This window comes from Hyalella azteca, unplaced genomic scaffold (genome assembly GCF_000764305.2).
Source record: "Hyalella azteca isolate HAZT.00-mixed unplaced genomic scaffold, Hazt_2.0.2 contig2691, whole genome shotgun sequence".
Lineage (NCBI taxonomy): Eukaryota > Metazoa > Arthropoda > Malacostraca > Amphipoda > Hyalellidae > Hyalella > Hyalella azteca.
Window position 1 is genome coordinate 147,080 of NW_025932956.1, and position 3,535 is coordinate 150,614.

A 3,535-nucleotide genomic window follows, 5' to 3' on the forward strand; every position below is an offset into this window, starting at 1 on the left:
AAAACTGCCACAGGAAACTTGGATTGAACTCATAATTCAGTGTTCCAATCCTAGTACTCTGAACTGTTACCACTGGGCTGCCTTTTAATTAGTTCAGCTACCATTGCGCCATACTAATTTAATAGGTATTGGCTTTGTTAACAAACTACCTTTAGGTGTTCATAATCATTTAATATCCCGCTTCGTCTTAAAGCATTTCTCAAATAGCCCGATTTGAACCCGCTTGTACTCCGCGCATACGGACTTATATGGTCGTGACGGAGGGACCAATCCTTCCTTAGGAGGTGATGCGACTGGTATCTTTGATACGTGAGTTTAGTTATTCATAAATATTAAAATCACCTAATCTATTGGTGCTATAGCAAAGATGGTGTAGGTTGACATAATTTAAATTTCGACTCAGTACTCATCTATATATGCTGTCTTAATAGCCTAGTTTGAATATCTTTGGATTGTATAAACTTTCGGAAATTTTTTACATTGATGATATTCGCATAACATCTCATTATCGGGATAATAAGTTTATTATTCTGGAATGTTAGAAATTTCCACATTCCTTAGGTTCTTAGGTTTCTTTTTCTTCATACAGGGTGTTTCAGAATTAAGTAACCCTTTTAATTTGTTAATAAATAAAAAACTAAGAACGTTATGAAGTTGAAACTTGTTTTATTTAAAAGAAGAACATTTTTATGGTAATATTGTATCCTAGTTTTTAAATATAATATCTTTTAAATGCCCACATTGCTATTTATTATTTTGAGTGATCACTCTTTGTTTTTCGTTTTATTTATTTACGTTGATTATGCATGTTCGCGCTTTCTTTGATTAGGAAAGGGCGGACTCCAGTGCTAAATTTGGGCTTGGCCTTTTCTTGTGGCTCGACCACCTTAGCTTTGAGCTTCGACTTTCTACTCTGATAAGTATAATATTTGTTCCTAACTTATTGGGGAAGCTTGGTGCTTTCCTAAGCATAAATTACTTGTTTATTTTGGAGTCTGCCCTCTCTTTCTTCTACTTTCATTATTTCCCTTTACATGGCCTCACAAGCCTTTAAAAGTTACAGCTTAACCGCTTGGTGGCTAAAGATTTTAAGGTGGGTCCGAGGCTGTTATAGTGACATATTGCGTCTTACATTTATGTTCATAGAACTTATGATTTAATTACCATCTATCTAACGGCTATTTATTCCTTCTATTCGATAGAATAACTGCATATCCGGTGAGAACCAACCTTCGATCTTTTTTATAAGGACTTTCAGCGACACTGTTTGCGATAGAAAGAGCCTTCCGTTTATCACGGTGTGTAAACCGTGTAATGCTTTGCTTATATGAATGTATTTGAAACTTGCGATATTGGAATAATACTACTGGAATGCAGAATTGTAAAATTTACGAGATATTTCTTGCTTCTACAGTTATGTTGGGCCGGGTTTATTCGTCGGCATAACGGCGATAAACTGTATTGGAACCGCTGCCAAGCGTCATTTTTCGTGACTTGGTTCAATCCTAGATTTTTGTGAATACGTCTGCTTTCTCAATATTTGGACCAGTCATCTCTGAAATAAAAGTTCCATTTTGTTTACTGTTTTTTGTATCAAGCCTAACAGGAAAGACCATCAAATTTAATAAAGAAATAAGAAAATCACGTGCACAAAAAAAATCACCAAAATCCCCCCAAAATCCCGGTAAAATCCCAAAAGAGGGCGAGTTTAGTCAGTCTTGTTCCGCGTCAGCAGGTTTTGCTCCATGAGTGAGCTGATTAGGGCACTGCATTACGGAGACACAACTGGAGCCGAAGAAACTGCCGAACAAAACATACGTCATAAGCTTTTAGAGTCGTGTATAGGTTATAAGCTGGCTATATTTCCGTGAATCAGTATCTATTACAGTGCTTAATTGAATTATCTTTTTTTTGTGGTAGAAAATTTATATATTTTTAACACAATGTGTAGCATTATGACAAAAAGAAACTGTTGCACGAGTTTGCTTAGAGAATAATCACACATTTTTCATGACTCACGTTGAAACGTTGCATGGGGGAGCTCTTGCATTTCGGGTAAGCTTTTGCGAAGTTGCTGCATTTGCTCTGCAAGAAAATCTTCTGGAAGGCCACGTCGTCCAATGTGTTGTCAGGCTTCAGCTGTTGAGGAAAGGAGGCTTTGGAAATAACTAGTAGAATAAACAGAAAATGAGTAGCAGATATATAGATATTTTATTTTTTAAGGGGGAGAGAAGCGTATTGAGCTTGTTGTTAATAAAAAATACAATTGGGTGGCATTTTCAGAAAAAGAAAACAAAATGGAATAAATATTCCGGGGGATGAAATTTGAGAGATTTAGAATTACACACTCCCTGGATATGGAGAATTTGAAACATTGTTACTCACCGTGCAAACGAGAAAATTTGTACCTTCAAGAGTATTGTGCAACAAAATAAGTTGCATGTTCAATATCCCTTTTCAGTTCACTGACAATGCTTAAGAAACGCTACATCTTTCAATTCAGCGGTCAAAGCGGAATAAAACTCACAGCAGAATGTATATTGGATCGCAGAGCGAGCGTATTAGCTAAATCGTTTCTGTCTGTGTAGATGCTTAAGTAGCTGCACTATGTACTGCACTCAGTGCTTAAGTAACTGCACTATGTACTGCACTCAGTGCTCAAGTAACTGCACTATGTACTGCACTCAGTGCTCAAGTAACTGCACTNAACATGCGCATGTTGTAGGCAAAGCTGCGACACATGTCGTTAGTCATGGAAAATTATGTTTAACATTATCAACTTATTAACTAACATCAACTATTATACATTACAAGCACACCGTTAGCTAGACATGACAATAAATATCTTCAGTTCAACGCTTGCATGGAAAGTTCAATATGAACATACTGAAGCTTTATCACGTAAAAACTAGACCAAATATCAACAGTGGACAAAATTCAACCCAAAAGTTCCCAATTGCTTACACACATCTAGTATTATCTATTGTTACACACATTAGAGTTTTTCTAGGGCCTGCAACACCTAAAGCTTAAGTAGCCCCACACATATCGTGACATCTTCCAGCTCTACAAGCCTCACCACCACGAGGGCACGTGACAGTGCTTGTATAGGGATTATGTTGTTCTGAACGATGGTAGAGGAGTGATAAAGGGAGGTACTAAGGGGTGCACTGAAGAGAGGTACTAAGGGGTGCACTGAAGAGAGGCACTAAGGAGTGCACTGAAGAGAGGCACTAAGGGGTGCACTGAAGAGAGGTACTAAGGAGTGAACTAAAGAGAGGCACTAAGGGGTGCACTGAAGGGAGGCACTAAGAGGTGCACTGAAGGGAGGCACTAAGGGGTGAACTGAAGATAGGCACTAAGGGGTGCACTGAAGGGAGGTACTAAGGGGTGCACTGAAGAGAGGCACTAAGGGGTGCACTGAAGAGAGGCACTAAGGGGTGCACTGAAGAGAGGCACTAAGGGGTGCACTGAAGAGAGGCACTAAGGGGTGCACTGAAGGGAGGCACCAAGGGGTGCACTGAAGAGAGGCACC